Source organism: Littorina saxatilis, linkage group LG15 (assembly GCF_037325665.1).
Source record: "Littorina saxatilis isolate snail1 linkage group LG15, US_GU_Lsax_2.0, whole genome shotgun sequence".
NCBI lineage: Eukaryota > Metazoa > Mollusca > Gastropoda > Littorinimorpha > Littorinidae > Littorina > Littorina saxatilis.
The window spans coordinates 44,192,981-44,210,861 of record NC_090259.1 but is presented as its reverse complement, the minus strand read 5'-3'; the positions used below and the strand labels follow the sequence as shown (position 1 = coordinate 44,210,861).

Here is a 17,881-nt window from a genome sequence, read left to right as displayed (position 1 = left end):
CAATCTTTCGCTTGGCGTAGCAGTTGGCAGCTCTGTGAATGCGTAGACATGTAGCAGGTTGAAAAAATAACGTCATTAGATACTTTGGTGACCTGTTCATGTGACTATCACCGTGGACACACAAACAAACACAATGACAGACAAGTCTTTCTCTCCATCCAATCCAAAATTACTACACAACATCAGCAGCCACTGGCATGGCGATCTTTATTCCTTTCTCTACCTTCCCACATCCACTTTGCCTAAATCTGACAGGGTGGCCACATATTGACCGACATGCAGTTTGTTGTTTACTTCATCTTGTGTTGTTATGTGGGGTCCACTAACAAAATAAAACATGTCTACTCTCTTCCGTGTCTGGCAAAGTTCTCTTTCAAACTGAAGCATGGACAAGCACAATCAAAATTTAACTAGAAACGCAGAGAGCATTCACACATCCTATCAGAATCTTGGCACAGAAGATCTCATTAATAAATCAGACAAGCTGGTGTGGGGGGTGGGGGGGGGGGAAGGGGGAGATGGGGAAATATAGACAACAACTTTTGATCTGTCCTGCATGCTTCGCTCATCCACTCGTATCAGAGGAAATCACACCCACTTGACACTTCCCAACTATACCCACTTAAAAAACAGACTGACTGTACATTGCATCAAAATCACTTTTTTGACAAGGATGAAAGTCGCTTGTTCATTTCAATGCTTGCTAGCTATTCTCTCAGGTGCCAGGAGATTGGTTCCGTATAAATCTCGCTTACTCCATTACACATGTTGTATGCATTTAGAGTGGTTATTTGATGTACATTGCATAATGCAAATAATTGTATACTATACATTGCATAGAACAAGAAAAATGTGAGTTCATTTGATATGAGTAAAGTATTATAGACTAGATTGCATTGACGCAACAAAACTTAAAACACTATGCCCATAGACATACACTGACTACATGTATTCAAAATAATCATTAAAGAAAGTAATATGTCGGTGCACAAGCAAGAAGACAGATGCCCATCACGAATTAGTGGCTGCCAGTTTTTGTGTATTTTGTGAAAACTTGACTGTGACATGATTACATGATTAGACAAGAGAGATACATTTTGTTACACTCCTAGGGCATTATGCTAATGGAGAAGGTGAGAAACCCTGGAAGTCAATGTCTACTTTAGTGGTGGGAACTCCCAAAGTTCACTTCCCAGCTGTTCACTATGCATGAGCTGATTTGAACGTAGGAGTAGTGACTTCGAGAGTACAAATGTCAAGGTCGGGGGAATTGGGCCAGGGGGAAGGTTGAGTGCACTGCAGCTGTTGTTGTTTTCGTCTGGTGAAACGAAAGGGTCGGTTCAAAGCTGTGATGATTGTCTTGGAATTCTTTCTTTCTTTATTTGGTGTTTAACGTCGTTTTCAACCACGAAGGTTATATCGCGACGAGGAAAGGGGGGAGATGGGATAGAGCCACTTGTTAATTGTTTCTTGTTCACAAAAGCAGTAATCAAAAAATTGCTCCACGGGCTTGTAACGTAGTACAATATATGGCCTTACTGAGAGAATGCAAGTTTCCAGTACAAAGGACTTAACATTTCTTACATACTGCTTGACTAAAATCTTTACAAACATTGACTATATTCTATACAAGAAACACTTAACAAGGGTAAAAGGAGAAACAGAATCCGTTAGTCGCCTCTTACGACATGCTGGGGAGCATCGGGTAAATTCTTTCTCGTCCCAACCAATATGGGACTCCCCCTAACCCGCGGGGGGTTGTCTTGGAATTGAATGACTGTCTATGACATTGACTTTGTTGGCCTGAATGTTGAGGAGAATAATAAATGCTGTACTATATACAATATGTATGATGGAGAAGTTTATTATGTTCAAAAACTTTTTTAATGATTGTATATATTGGTAAAATAGATTGGTTATAGTGAAAATTTAGTGTACTGGTAAAGTTGAAAAGGCAGATTATTATTTTGTCAGATGTAAGGTGTAGTAGACGGAAGACGATTTTTATATGATTAATTTGAAAAAAAATGTGTCAGAATATTTAGAAAAGACAATGTTGTACACCGGTTTTTTTATTTATACTTTTCCTAGTTAATTGTGATGAGGATGCATGTTTATGTAAAGTTGAAAGTCACGATTGGATTTTTTTTTTAACATACGAAGTGTGAACCTAGCATCACAATCAGTACATGCATACTTTTTCATTCCTGTATATGTTAACCTGTGTCGCTTCAAATTAGTAGACAGCGTGAACCTTGCATCCTACTCGGTACACGCATACTTTTTACTCCTGTCTGGATTAATATTTGTTGCTTTAAATGCCCAGACCATGTTTTTAAATCCGGTGTCTGTTAGCATGTGTCGCTTCAAAGTACTCGAGTCTTTGAACCTGGCATCACACTCTGTACATGCATGCGTTTTTACACCTGTATGTGTTAACACATCTCGCTTCAAATTTCCAGACTGGATGAATCTACTTTCACACTCTGTACAAGCATACTTTTTCACTCCTGTATGCGGCTAATATGTGTTCCTTTAAATGACTTGCTTTCTTTCTTTATTTGGTGTTTAAAGTATAACTAAACAAGCAAATAGGAAAAAAATCGTTCAGCAACCTTTACACTTTGATATGAAAAAGGGCCTCAAATACTGTCGAAATGCGAAAAAAATTAATTTTTTCTCTCACTCTGACACTGTTTAACGGACATGTGAAGTGCGCGCCAGGAACGACAATCTTCTTAGTTTACCTGATTAATGCCCTTAATTTTTGGTTCTGGTACTTTCAGTTCCGGCTGTTGTCATCAATCTACCAAAATAAAAGATCAAACGGAGTTTTCGATTTTTATTTCATGGTTCAGAAAAATATTGCTTATTTTCTGAAGTAAATCATTTTAGCGAATCTTTCTTTGATTCTTAAAAGTCATTTCAGATTTTTGAAAAATAGTTAACGGTTAGTAATTACCAATAATATATCGATAGGTTTTGGTAAGAAGACGCAGGTACGATGAATGTGGTACCAGTATTTTTGTGGTAAGTAAGGATGCATTTCTTTGCTGTAAGCACATTTACAATGCACATTTAATTTGTTTAGCAACATAAACGAAAGCATGGTACAGTGCCGCTTGTTTGTGGTCTATCTTTTCGCGGCAGATGCGTAACAATTTAAAATTAGGGTCTCAGTTGGAGAAAGCTGCTCGGAACCAGAGCAGATTTGGCTTGGGTTCTCTGAGTGTGAATGATCGACGAGTGGCTTGACATTTTTAACGAATCATTACTGTAGCCTACTTGAAACCATCATCTGTTTCTGAATTTGTCATCAGTTATGATTGAGCAGTCTCATAGGAATCGTCCATAAAATGTTAAACCGAAAAAGGGCCGACGATTCTGAATCACACAGCTGTACAAAATCAGATCTAAAACGATATTTTGAACTGCGACGTCTGCTGTAACGAAATACCTTGTCCTGGTCATGTGTATACACATCAGCTTCTATTGGGAAGATCAGTATTTTATATTAATCACAAATGCAAGATTAGAAATAGTTCTGAAGATCGCCTTTGATTTCAGTTTCAGCGGCAAACTAGCAGATCTGTCCAAACCGGCAATCGTTTCATGGTTGAAACTTGAATAATCCCAAATAGATCTGAGTGGGGGTAAGTTTTATAGTATTTCAATTTTTTACGGCAGTTTTATTTAAAGATAGTGTAGTGGATGTCTCTGGTGAAGACTACAGTTATATGAATTTTTTGTTGTAATATTAAAATGATTGTTCTTTATTTACACAATTGAATAATTTGTATTTATTTGTTTGCAGATGACGGCATACTGAGTGCTCCAAGAACATACGCCTGCTGGCATTTTGTGTCTTTTCTGAAGACGTCGAGGCAAGCAGAAGTCACGGTCCTGGCCACACACACACAATGGCATGAACAAGAAATGATATATTTTCATGGGCATATCCAGTATTAAAACTTTATTACCATGCAAACGCAACGATTAGAATTTAGAGAAGGTTATCGGTCACACACACACACACACACTGGGCGGATCCGGAGGGGGGTTCCGGGGTTTCCGGACCACTTAGGAGCCGGCCTTTGTATTCTAAGTGACGATTTTGGAAAGAAGTTGGCTAATTAGTTTGCTCAGGTTGCGCCAGATCGATCAATTGTCCTTGTTGTGATTCAAAATTTTCTTCTTAATATATTTACTTTTTTGGAAGGTGTATTAGGGGATGTTTCTTGGCTCAGATTGATCCATTTTCCTTGTTTTTATCAACATTTGTCGGACCCCCCGAAGGAGGTTGAACGCTTCGCGTCTTCAACTAAACGCTTCGCGTCGTCAAATTGTCCCTAAAAGAAATTTGGAAACTCCCCCTTAAAAATGATGTGATCCGCCCCTGCACACACACAAACACACACAAATAGAGAAGTAATAAATGGATACAGTTTTTCTTTATTTAAATTACAATCAGATGTGGTCGTAGAACAGGCACTGTAAACAAAACCTAGCATGATATACCACTTGTGTGATGTTTCGGTCAATATTTTTATTTTCCTTTCAGAAATACATTGGCGTTTTGAATGTCAAGGGAAGTGATACAAATGCTGCAGCGGGCTATCAAGAAAGCGAACCCGAAGGCAAACAAGGTAAATACCTAGTTCTGACATTAGTTTAATTATTAAACAGGTACCTAGGTTTATGTGAAGCACTACACAGTCATGTTCTAACAAGTTTGCTTTATTCTAAATCAAACGACTAGGATAGATGACAGACACAACGACAAACACATTCAATTCTATGTAAAACATACACAATGCGCACGTTAACAAGCTGGCCATAACAATGTGCTCATCGTGCATGAAATGTGGCTTTGGTCGGATCAGTAGCCCTGCTTTGTCTGCGATGCTAAACATGAAATTTTGTTAAAGCGACGATTTAGCAATGTTGTTGTTGCTGCTGCTGCTGTCTGTTCTCAGTTGTCACGACATCTCGCAATATAACAGTTTTTTCCCTCCTGATTCTGAGAAGAAGCTGTTTAATTGTGATATCAGCTAGGCCTATAGGAACCCCTGATTTTCACTTGGAGCATTCTGAAAGAAACTTGGCGTATGTTAAGAAAAATGAGTGTACTCCACACTTTGTCTTTTGTTGTTCGTTGTCGTTGCATGTCTACCGTTCCATAGCCACCTACTATAAGTGCAAGTGTTAAATGACGTATTTCCACAAAAGACTTGCAGAGAATCATGTGATGCCAATGACAGGTAAGGACATGTGGTAATACATACTACGTTTTGGAAACAGGAAAAATGCAGCACAAATTATTTATCAACCAATTTGATTGACTTGTGTACCATGACAAAAGTTTTCTTTGATCCATAAAAGGTCTTTTGCCAGAAAAATTGCTCTGAACATCAAGTACCCTGCAAGTTATCACACATTTACATTATTGAAATAAAAAGAAAACACACCAGTAACCAGGTTAGGTACGTTAATATCTATAATCAATATCTCGGCACGTTACTGTCTTCTTCGGGATGGTAAGCTGAACATTATTGAACAAAATAATCGGTTTAGATTGTATACTTTGATTCCTGAACGAAGAAGCAGAGGTACTGCATACAACTAGGACTGTAAGATCAGCTTTTGCCTGAAACACACACACATACACAAAACAACAGGATTTTAACAAACTTATAAAATTAATGCAATGTCATTGTATGAAGCCAGAACAATCACTAACTTACATAGTTGATCACACAATTACCCATCACTGAACAATAAATCGAAGTCGGGTGCATTCAATGACTAAAGCAGTAAAAGGCTTTGAAAAAACCCTCATCACAAAACATCCCCCCCCCAAAACAAACAAAAATAAATTAAAAAAAATAAATAAAACAGGTTGTGTATATATATAGCGCAGTAAACACCATGCAGGTACAAGCAAAGATTTGACAGTGATTATCCTTGTTTTATATAGCACACATTTTCTAGTTTTAATCTCTCTCTCTCTCTCTCTCTCTGGAAAGTAATTTATTGACCTGTGGGTTATTTGCGTTTGTATACATGTAAACATGTGAAATAATTCCTAACAAGGATTATTTCTCATTTTACACAGACTGTCTGCTGTGGCACCTTACCACTCTGACTAAAAGGGACACAACTGCGCTTATTATTTTGACATGCATTTCAGTTGGTTACTTCCCTTGATTTAATTGACTACCTCTTACCATTGGCCAGTTTGATTAATATTCTTTATTGTAATTCTGTATTCCTGACAGTTAATAGTTATTTGATGTTCTGTTTTAAGTATATTAGAACTTTGTATGTGTGGTTTTAAGATATTATTCACTCAGAATGTTGGAGTTATTTAAGATTTAAGATTGGTAATTAGTTAGGTTCTGGTAATTGAAATTATCAAGTTATAAAATAGAAGTAGTGATGAGAAAATTATCAGAAGTATCTGGAAGTCATTGGCTACATTTAAGGAATATTTAGATGTTGAAATTATATTTTTAACTATGAAGATATTATTTTAAGTTATGATGAAACCACCTTCCAACTTTTTGAGTTCCCATGGCTGGAACTGGGTTTCTCTCTTTTTGATTCTTTCTTTCTTTATTTGGTGTTTAACGTCGTTTTCAACAACGAAGGTTATATCGCGACGACTCTTTTTGATGGCATGATGTTCTGAGAGAGATGGCTTCGGGTGGCTAGAACATGGGGATTAAAGTGCTCCTAATTCAGGGGCACTTTTCCTACCTCCCCTTCAGAGCTGCCATGCTTTGTTAAGTGTTTTAGTTTATGTGTTTTTCCTCCAGTGTTTAGTTTCGCTAATAGTTATTGTTTTTTTTACCGAAGTTGTGTATAAGAAAAGAAGTGTTGGCGTTAGTGTTAGTGAAAGTGAAGAAAAGGTAATAAATGTTTAAAAGTAAATTACAGTGTGTTGCCTTGACGACTGTGTAGTAGTGAAAGTTGTTTGAGTGTTGATGTCGTGAAAAGTAAAACTCAGTCTTTGTAGATTAGACTTTTTTCTAAGAAATCTCTTTTCCCGAACCCGACCTTATGTCCACTTAATACATTCCGGCGAAGTGACAAGGTTTAAATAAAATTGGCAATACGACTACTTGTAGTATTGGCAAGGTTACATACACATTGGTGATTCGTAAACTATGTTGAAAGAGATTGTCAAACAATATTATATGGGGTGTCTTAAAAAAAATGTATATCAACAAAATCTGTCATTATTATCAGGCACACGGTTTTAACAAAGCTATGTCACGGAATGCAACATAAGTGGCTTAAAAAGTCGTGTTTTTGTGTGTGCAGAATATTCGCTAGGACAGGACCTCAAGCTGAACCAGCACAACAGCGATGTATTCTTCCATGGCTTCCACAAAAGTCTTCCACCTATAGCGGGCATTGCATACAGATAGTCCAAAGAGGGTTAGGGCTACCCTAACCCTCCTTTTTAAAAATTCTTTAGACCAATTATCCCTCTGTTCCCAAGTTAAACATGGACTAATTCTGGACAAATGCGAGGACGTTAGCTTTTTTTATCTTTTTTTTTTATCATTTTACTTATCATTAAAAACTTGTTTAGATTTCGATTCGTAAACCAATTACAGTAATCCTTTGTTTTTTAACTGTGTTCATCTTACCACAGTCACTTCGTTGTTTAGATTTATCATTAAATTTGTTACCATTATGCAGGAAAAATGTAGAATAAAACCAGGAGAGCTTTCGGTAGAAGATATTTCCTGTGTCAAAAGTTAATGCTTATTCTGATTGATGGGTGCTCTAAAGTAAGTTATTTTGACTGCCTTATTCGAATTCATTTCCAAGACAGGGCTGAGAAGTGGAGAAGCTTAGGAGAGTATCGTAAACATTTTCTGGGTGTTTAAGCAAAACTTTCGAATATGTCAGATTTTACTTTAGAGATTTTAAGTGTGAGTTTAGATAGAGCGGACAGCGTCAGATAAACTCTATTTAAACGAGACAGATTAGCCGCGGGTGGAGGAGGAGGATGTTAGATACTTGAGGTAGGCCTAAAGGGATGAGTGTTAGCAGGTAGGGAAGAGAGGGTAGTAAAGCCGGATATCAACACTTAGGCCCGTAATTAGAAAGAGAGGGGAGAGGAGGACTTGTGAAAGTCAAGGAGAAGAGCCCAGCCGCAATGTCCATGTTGCCGGGGGGCTTGCATGTGTGATGCATCAGCGGGGGTCTAATAAGAACGGGAGAGCAACACATTGTGGTCAGTCCTTACCAGCGCAGCGCAGCGGGCATATGCCAACTATTTCTTACTACATGTACAATATAGACTTCGAATTTGGAGCGTGGGCGACAGATCTGCCTTTAACGGTGGTTAAAGTTCTCCAGGATGAGGAGTTGAACACCCTCAATGTGCTGAGTAATGTGACTGCCCAGGATTTGGAAGGCCTGGGTCTCAAGCGTGGCCACTACGTAGCGCTGAGAGTAGCAGTGGCGGCTCTGCAGAAGCGAAGCGGGGGAGGGCCACTATCCCAGCGGGTGACTGAGGGAAAAAGCGTGGAACCACTCCAGGGACTGTTTGGCGGCTTGTCACTGCAGCCAACAGGTGAGACCTCTTATCTTTCCATTCTAGATTTTGTGCCGGGATCGATGGCGGCCGAGGAAGAGGTGACACTCGGGGGAGGTGTCATCCGAAAACTCAACCAGAGACCAAAACTTGACAAAGTCTCCCCCTGCCACTGGATTGTGGCAAACGCACGCATCATGGCGAGGTTGATTGCTGAGAAGCCCGGGTTTGACTCGACCGCCTACCTCCAGTACACAGAGATGATAGGCGAGCTGGGGGCCAGATACTTGTGGCAGTCGGTGCTTCTGTACGACGACGAGTACAGAAGGCGCCAGTCGTCCAGCGGATTCAAGTGGGGAAGCCCCAACCCCCACCTGTCCACGGTGATCCTGCGGGACCGGCTCCAGCATGGCTAGCGGCGGTTCTCGGCGACCAGCGGGACCCAACGGGAAGGAAGTGTGCTTATTGTATACCAACAAAGGCGACTGTCCCCATGGGTCCCGCTGCAGATTCCTCCACGTCTGCGACACCTGCGGCATGGGCCACCCCGGCAAGGACCACAAAGTGACAGCTACCACCTCCCCAGCCTAGGACACAGCGCAGCGAATTGCCGACAAAACGGTAGGCCCCACCTTCCACAGCCCGTTCCCTCAGCTAGATTCCAAGAAGTGCGAATTTCTCGGAAATAGTGATTCCATTAATGCTAAATCTCAAATGTGGCACAAGGTGCTAGAAGGCGATCACGACAAAACCTTTTTATTAGATGGCATAAGAAACGGTTTCCGTGTAACAGAAGAGAGTAGGGCAGGCGTACTAGACGTAGAGCAAACAAACCATAGGTCATCGAACGAACACCATAAAGCTGTGGAAAAAGAGCTATTAGATCAGATAGAAAAAGGTTATTACATTGTAGCTAGTAGAAAACCAACTGTGGTAAGCGCTATCGCTGCGATTCCCAAGGATGATGGCAGCATCAGGTTGATCCATGACGCTAGCAAACCCACAGGTAGGGCAATGAACGACTATTCTATACCTGAGTCAGCTAAATTTCAAACCGTATCTGACGCGTGCGCCCTAGCGAAGACAGGGTATTGGTGTGCAAAAGTAGACTTGCAGTCCGCCTATCGGTCAGTATGCATCAGTCCGGACGATTATTGTATGACTGGGCTGAAATGGCATTTCACAGGTGAAAAGAAACCTACTTATCTCTTTGACAGTCGGCTGCCTTTTGGCAGCAATGTAGGGCCGTCACACTTCCATCGCCTGTCGCAAGCTATTCGCAGATGCATGGCACGGAAAGGCATACCAGGTGTGTTAGCGTATATTGATGATTTTCTTCTGGTAGCAGCTACCAGACAAGAGTGCAATGACATGTTACTGTCTTTAATTAGATTATTGAGGGAACTGGGTTTCAACATTAGCTGGAAGAAGGTGGTGGGGCCTACCCAGCGTATCACGTTTCTCGGTGTCGACATCGACACGCGAAACAACACCGTCACTTGGAAGTGACAAGTTGCAGCAACTGCGGCAGCGACTCCTCCAGATCCGAGGAAAGAAGCGCGTGACAAAAACTCAGCTACAAAGCATAGCGGGGTCCCTTAATTGGGCCTGTCAGGCTGTCAGAGGATGAAAATTCTTTCTGCGGCGGATACTGGACACGATTAAACCCCTTCAGCAGCAGCGACACAAAGTGAAACTATCTGGCGAATTTCATAAGGATGTACAATGGTGGCTTTCTTTTATGCATGTATTTAACGGCACAGTACAGGGTGGGCCATAAAAAGTGTCCACATTTAATTTGTTAATATTTTTCATGTAAAGTGATATTTTCTTTTCTGTTTCAGATAGAATTTGAGACAAGCATCTTAGAATTCTTTTAAAGCCTGAATGGATCGCATTCCAGTACAGGAAAGGACCAAAATCGTTGAACTTTACTTTGCTACCAATTCTGTGGTTCTCGCCCAGCGCGCTTTTCGGAGAGAGTTCCCTGGTACACACTGTCCATGTGCGAGAACTGTGAAGCGCCTCGTGGATAAATTCAGGAACACTGGTAGTCTCGCAGATAACAATAAAGGACATAGTGGTCGACCATGTTCTGCTAGAAGTCCACCTAACATTGAAGCAGTAAGGGACCGTTTGCAGGAATCCCCACGAAAATCAACAAGGCGGCTGTCACAGGAAGTCGGTATCTCGAGGACATCTGTACGAAGGATCATACACAAAGACTTAGGATTGTTTCCGTACAAGATACAAATTCTCCAACAACAAACTGATGCAAACAAAAGAGAAAGGTTAGAATTCAGTCAAAGCATTTCTGAAAGAATTGAAAACAACCCAGGAGTTCTCGACCTCATTTTCTTCAGCGATGAAGCCCATTTTCATTTGAGTGGACATGTCAACAAACAAAACATAAGATTTTGGGCACCTAATCAGCCCCATGAACACATCCAGCCACCACTGAGCCGCGAAAAAGTAACAGTGTGGTGCGCAATTGGCAAAGGCATGGACAGTGTGTGCCAGGGAACTCTCTCCGAAAAGCGCGCTGGGCGAGAACCACAGAATTGGTAGCAAAGTAAAGTTCAACGATTTTGGTCCTTTCCTGTACTGGAATGCGATCTATCTGAAACAGAAAAGAAAATATCACTTTACAGGAAAAATATTAACAAATTAAATGTGGACACTTTTTATGGCCCACCCTGTATATTATTTTCACAATGCAAAACAGCATGTTCATGTAGATGCATGTAATATTGCAGCGGGTGCCTTTTGGCAAGGTGACTGGCAGTACACCATCTTTGAAAAAGACATGCAGGCAGCAAAGGAGCTACATATTAACCATAAAGAAGTGTGCGCTGTGGTGCAAGCAGTGACACGATGGGCTCCGATGTGGTGCGGACAAGAAGTGATTATTCATACCGATAGTACTGTCGCAAAAGCTATCATTAATAAGGGCAGATCGACTAATAAGTATGTGAACAGTCTGCTCCATAAAATGGCGTGGAAATGTGCAAAAGTGAACAGCAAAATCGCGGCGATACATGAGGCTGGTAGTGTAAACATCATGGCTGACACTATTTCCCGCCTCCATGAGCCCGGACGGCGCGAAGATTTAGTGCGTCTGTTGACATTCTGGCACCGGGGGAGACCCCCCGACATCAACCTGTGTGACCATATGTCTGACCAAGCCCTTTTGTTCCTTGTTTTTCAGACCAGCAGCCCCCATTAGGGGCGCAACTGACGGCAGAAGTGTTGGATTACAGAGCAAGTGCCTTTTCTGATAACACTAAGAAGACTTACCGCACCCACCTTACCTCGTATTTACGTTTCTGTGCGGAGATGGACATAATGCCAGTGCCTGTGAACGAGCAGACTGTTGCGCAATACGCAGCGTACCTAGCCCGACGTTCGAAACCGTCCTCCATCAAGCAATACATCAACATTATTCGCATTCTTCATCTTGAAAGCGGCTTGCCGCACCCATTCAGGGACTCGTGGTACGTCCAGACAACACTTAAGGGCATCGAAAAATGCAAGGGGTGTGCCACTAATAAGAAAACCCCAATCACCCCTGAATTACTACACATAATAAAAACCCAGCTGGACCTTGGGTGTAGGCAAGATATTGTGTTCTGGGCTGCGTGTTTGGTGCTTTTTTTCGGAGTTCTCCGGAGATCGAACTTGTTTCAGGACAACGGGAATTTCGATCCTAGTAAGCAGCTCACAAGAGACCAGGTGGTTATTCTGGGTACGGGCATGTCAATAACGCTCCAATGGAGCAAAACGATTCAGCGTAAAGAGCGCTCTGTTGAAATTAAGCTCCCAGCAATGTCACTCCATCCCTTGTGTCCAGTGTCTGCCGTGACCGCTGTGTTACCTTTGTTGGGGCCGATGGACCCCAAGGCGCAGGTCTTCCCGATGAAAGGATCAGACTTTAATAAGAAACTGCGCTTGACTACCGCTGTTGCTGGGGGAAACTTCTCCAGCCACAGCTTTCGGCGGGGTGGTGCCGCGTGGGCGTTGAGTTGTGGTGTGCCGGGGGAAATTGTCAAGGTGATGCAAAACTTTCGAATATGATGCAAAACTTTCGAATATGTCAGATTTTACTTTAGAGATTTTAAATACTGTTAACTGACAGAAATGCTATAACTTCTACACCAATTGACTGGATAACTTCATATTCAGCATACTTAAACTTGATTTTATGCATGTGCAGTTCACAAAGTGGCAAATTTGTAGGTTAAATGATCTAACTTTTGCGTCACCAATGACACCAACGCTTTCGTGTCTGAGGATTGCCCTGAACCTAGCTGTAACTGCATGCTTTCTTCAGGTCATCGATAGCCTGGGGGTTGAAGGGGATGTTTTTACATACTCAGACATTCAAAATAATCAAAAAGGTAAAAGCCTGAAGGGTTTAAATCAGGTAAAAATGGCTACCGCTCAATGTCAAAACTTGTTCTGTTTAGTCGACCCCCGAATTTGAAGACAAAAAATAAAATTGCACAAAAGTCAGACCATTCAATTTACAAAATTGCCACTTACTGGAAAGGCAGAAATTAAACTGAAGTTAATGAATACCATATATAAAATAATTTGTTCAACAGGTGCAGAAGTAATTTGCATGGTTGTGGGTGTCATTTTTAGGGGGGGTCAACCCTGTAGAAGAGACGATTTTCTTTAATTATCAATCCGTAATATATTGTTTGTTATGCATACAAGATTAACATTGACAAATACTTCAAGACTCCTCATTGATCTTAAGAAATGTTGTGGGGTTTTTTTTTGTTACTGACTGATTCACTTTCTATTCACTTTACTCTACATAAGTCACGACAAGAAAAGCAAGGGAGGTAATTTCTTCGGAAGAGATAATTCTCTCCCCTCAGAACGATTGTTGTAGTTTGTTTGATTTTTTTCCCTTCTAATAAGTATTATTTAAAATAAATGTCTTTACATCTTGATGTGAAAGGCGCAGTACCCCCTTCCCCCAGGATGTTAAATTCTAGGTTGTGTCCATGTAAAATCCTGATCCTAGTCAAGATCCGAGTTGGTGAACCAACCTTTTTTCATGCAACTGTGCCTCTTTATGCCACTCAATTAGACATACTTTGCAATCCATAATTGCACGAAACTAAGTACAGGAAATACGTTGTTATCGTGTTTTTAATATTACATAATGAAATAAAAAATGTCACAACTGGTTTCGTGTTGGGCTTTCTCTCTCTGTCTGAATCTAATAATTACTTCCTTCTGAGGCCTGAAATGTGTTGCAGGCATTGTTCAGCTTACATTTATTGTTACAATTTTTGTGGATATGTTATTAAGTGTGTCTGTGTTTCTATCATTCGTTATCAGTGTGGTTAAAAAAAAAAAAGCACACGTCAAAGTAATTTACCCTTCATTATTATCAAAACATGCAGATCCAGGTAATACATACTTGTGATACTTTAAACAAATACAATGTTTGTTTTTTGCGTCTTTTCTTTTTTTTCAGAGCAAACACACATCGTATTTGTTCAAACGTGTATATTCTGCACTTTCTAATACCCTGCATTGATCTCCAAATCAAGAATAATGAAAAGTCGTCTAATAGCCCTGCAGCACTCACACGAACATGATAGAAGCTTGCATGCACCCAGGCTCGCTGTCTTCGAACGGCTAAAAGAGCTTACCGTTGGATCTTCGCTCAGACAAATGTAGCTGTCTTGTCCACTTCCTCCTGTCGCATAGATCTGCAATGTGCAACATCATCTTTGATTAATAAGTCTGAGGCACAGACAAACACACACGCGCGCACATTTGCGAGAGAATGCACGTCAGTCTATTCAATCAAACAGTATAAAAACATACCACAGACGTGGTGGTGGAAACTGGACATTCGCCGTATAACAAACTCAAGAGATTCATTTGTGTGTGTATGTTTAATCAAAAGTTCATCTTGGGCACATTCAGTCTGTATTGTAACAGGACCCATCCCGAAAAAACTTCGAACAGATCTATTAAATTCTGAAATCCTTGACAAGTTTTTTGACTCACATGCGAAGCAAAAGTGAGTATGTACTCACCCGAGTCGTGCGTCCGTCCCCCCCGTCCGTCCCCCCCGTCCGTCCGTCCGGAAAACTTTAACGTTGGATATTTCTTGGACACTATTCAGTCTATCAGTACCAAATTTGGCAAGATGGTGTATGATGACAAGGCCCAAAAAAACATACATAGCATCTTGACCTTGCTTCAATGTCAAGGTCGCAGGGGCCATAAATGTTGTCTAAAAAACAGCTATTTTTCACATTTTTCACATTTTCTCTGAAGTTTTTGAGATTTATTACCTCACCTATATATGATATATAGGGCAAAGTAAACCCCATCTTTTGATACCAGTTTGGTTTACCTTGCTTCAAGGTCAAGGTCACAGGAGCTCTTCAAAGTTGGATTGTATACATATTTTGAAGTGACCTTGACCCTGAACTATGGAAGATAACTGTTTCAAACTTAAAAATTATGTGGGGCACATGTTATGCTTTTATCATGAGACACATTTGGTCACATATGATCAAGGTCAAGGTCACTTTGACCTTTATGAAATGTGACCAAAATAAGGTAGTGAACCACTAAAAGTGACCATATCTCATGGTAGAAAGAGCCAATAAGCACCATTGTACTTCCTATGTCTTGAATTAACAGCTTTGTGTTGCATGACCTTGGATGACCTTGACCTTGGGTCAAGGTCACATGTATTTTGATAGGAAAAATGTGAAAAGCAGTTCTTAGTGTATGATGTCATTGCTAGGTTTAGCTGAAGGTCAAGGTCATGTAAAGGTCAAACATGTGAGTCGTATGGGCTTTGCCCTTCTTGTTTTCCAATCATCTGTATCTGACCGAAGTAAAAAAAAAAAATCAGCCAGTACACGCATCTACTCCCTCACACGACAATACATATGTGGCGAAAAATGGAATCGAGGGGGGGGGGGGGGGAGGGGGGAACAAGGAATAAATTAGATCCAGAAATAATTCCACTTCATCATTCCAAAATTCAAGTGTGAAGTGATCGAATACTGTGGTAAAGATACGTGCTTAGTATCACACCTGAAAATACAAGCCCTAGGGTTTTAAATCAAGGAAACAATTAAAGGCACAGTAAGCCTCCCGTAAACCATCACAGAGCTCCCCGAGCGTCTAAATACAGTACAAGCATACTTCCATTTGAACGCTCACCGAACGGGAACATCCTGGCTGCTTTCTGTCGAGCGCGATCGAGACATTTTCCAAGAATTTATTTTCGTAGAGTCTTGTTCCGTTAACAACAACGGCGCCTCGTTTTTGCGCTAGACCTAACTTTTAAAATCTAAATAATAAATTGACAGCTTGTTACACAAACATTCTTTAATCATAAAAGAATTCGTTTTTCATCAAGACAAGATCAGAACAATTCGAAGTTGTGAAAGTTTAAAAAAAGAAAAGCCCGGAAGCAGGGTCACGCAAGGGTCGTAGCAGACGACGGCCGGTTTATCAGTGCAAATCGCCATTCCTCTCAACAATCAAAAGCCATCGCTAGAGTTCTTGTGAACCACAGCCGTTGTTTCGTGCATAAAAAAACGTGCTATTGTAGATAAGCTCACGTCGAGTTGCATTCAAATGACTAACTATGACGACTGCATTGTGAAAAGGGAAAACTGGATCACACGGGTTCACGATGGCTCAGGGGTAAGATAAACCACGCAAAAATAAATTCTTTGAAAATTGTTCGCTCTTTACGGAGGGCACCTAGGATGTTCTCAATTGGTGAGTGTTTAAATGAAAGGGTGTTTGTACTGTGTGTAAAAGCCTGACCGTATCTGTGATGGTTTACGGGAGGCTTACTCTGCCTTTAAAGTTAAGGAAAGATCAACAGAAATGTCGAGAACATGTAAAATATTGCACTTACAATCCGTTTCAGCATGCTCTTCGAATAATAATCTCCCAGTCAGCCTTGTGCTTACGATTCCGACAGGATGCTGCCTCTCACGCTGAGCCAGTAGTCTACATTTGGAGTAAATTCAAAGGCCAGAGATGCAGTACAAGCACATTAGTTAGATCCAATTCATTTACATTGCTACCTTGCCCAATTTTTGGCTATTTCTGTTGGTAACATCACACATGTGGCAAGCAGTGCTTGTTGCCGACTTTGCTGGGACAGGCAGCAGACGATTTTATTTAGAAACCAAATTCTGATTGGTTAAAACATAAAACCGGAACTCAAAGTACCACTTGCTCTTTGTAAGTACCAAATCAAGAAAAGATAATCAGGTAAATCTGAAATGGGTTCAACACTTTTTAAAAATCCTAGTAAATAAGAAAACACAGTAAACGTTGGAAAAATCGTCCAGTATCGCTTCTAGAGGTCTATACTTGGACAAAACATAAAGCAATTCAGTAAAGCTGACACTTCAAAATGTCTGTTTAGTTACACTTCAACGTCGTTTTCAACCATGAAGGTTATATCGCGACGGTTAAATGACTAGGCCGTTTGAACACTCTGTACATGCATGCTTTTTCACATCTGTATGTGCTAACATTTGTCGCTTCAAATTTCCAGAATGGGTGAACCTAGCATCAAATTCTCTACATACATGTTTTTAACTCCGGTGTGTGTTAGCATGTGTCGCTTCAAAGTACTCGAGTCTTTGGCATCACACTCTTTATGCATGCTTTTTCACACCTGAATGTGTCAACATATGTCGCTTCAATGTTCCAGACTGGGTAAATCTAGCTTCACACTAATGACTATGTACATGCATACTTTTTCACTCCTGTATGTCGTCGCGATATAACCTTCGTGGTTGAAAACGACGTTAAACACCAAATATAGAAAGAAAGAACTCCTGTATGTGCTAATAAAATTATGTGTTCCTTTAAATGACTAGGCCGTTCGAACCAAGCATCACACTCTGTACATGCATGCTTTTTCACATCTGTATGTGCTAACATATGTCGCTTCAAATTTCCAGAATGGGTAAATCTAGCTTCACACTAATGACTATGTACATGCATACTTTTTCACTCCTGTATGTGCTAATGTGTTCCTTTAAATGACTAAGCCGTTCGAACCTAGCATCACACTCTGTACATGCATGCTTCTTTACACCTGTATGTGTTAACATATGTTCCTTTAAATTTCCAGACCGCCTGAACCTAGCATCGCACTCTGTACATGCATACTTTTTCACTCCTGTATGTGCTAATATGTGTTCTTTTAAATGACTCTCTTTCTTTCTTTATTTGGTGTTTAACGTCGTTTTCAACCACGAAGGTTATACAGTGGAACCTCCCTATTAAGACCTCCCAAAATCT

The 17,881-nt window shown here is 40.6% G+C and overlaps 1 long non-coding RNA gene across 1 annotated transcript; it reads right to left on the bottom strand.

Annotated features, from left to right (window-relative positions):
- Window positions 1-190: 190 nt before the first annotated feature.
- LOC138949427 (uncharacterized) lies at window positions 191-14,881 on the bottom strand. Its single transcript, XR_011450275.1, has 2 exons — window positions 14,227-14,881; window positions 191-5,647 (listed from the first exon to the last, which is right to left on the bottom strand). It is a non-coding gene; the product is annotated as an uncharacterized lncRNA (long non-coding RNA).
- Between the last annotated feature and the right edge of the window lie 3,000 nt (window positions 14,882-17,881).